The sequence below is a fragment of the Nerophis lumbriciformis genome, linkage group LG18, assembly GCF_033978685.3.
Source record: "Nerophis lumbriciformis linkage group LG18, RoL_Nlum_v2.1, whole genome shotgun sequence".
In the NCBI taxonomy this organism is placed as follows: domain Eukaryota; kingdom Metazoa; phylum Chordata; class Actinopteri; order Syngnathiformes; family Syngnathidae; genus Nerophis; species Nerophis lumbriciformis.
Window position 1 is genome coordinate 33,100,001 of NC_084565.2, and position 480 is coordinate 33,100,480.

The window sequence follows — 480 nt, forward strand, 5'->3', positions numbered from 1 at the left end:
GGCAATTCTTGTTTCCCCCTGGCTCAGAGCCTGTACGTTGGAGTTCAACCCGGTGGACGAGAGGGTAGCTTCCCTCCGCCTTCGGGTGGGGGAACGGGTCGTGACTGTGGTTTGCGCTTACGCGCCAAACCGCAGCTCAGAGTACCCACCCTTTTTGGATTCACTCGAGGGAGTACTTGAGAGTGCTCCCCCGGGTGATTCCCTCGTGCTACTGGGGGACTTCAATGCTCATGTTGGCAACGACAGCGAAACCTGGAGAGGCGTGATTGGGAAGAACCAATGGTTCTCTCCCTTTTCCGGGCGAGAACCATGGACTCGGACTTGGAGGTGCTGATTCTCATCCCAGTCGCTTCACACTCGGCTGCGAACCGATCCAGTGAGAGCTGAAGATCCTGGCCAGATGAAGCCATCAGGACCACATCATCTGCAAAAAGCAGAGACCTAATCCTGCAGCCACCAAACCAGATCCCCTCAACGCCT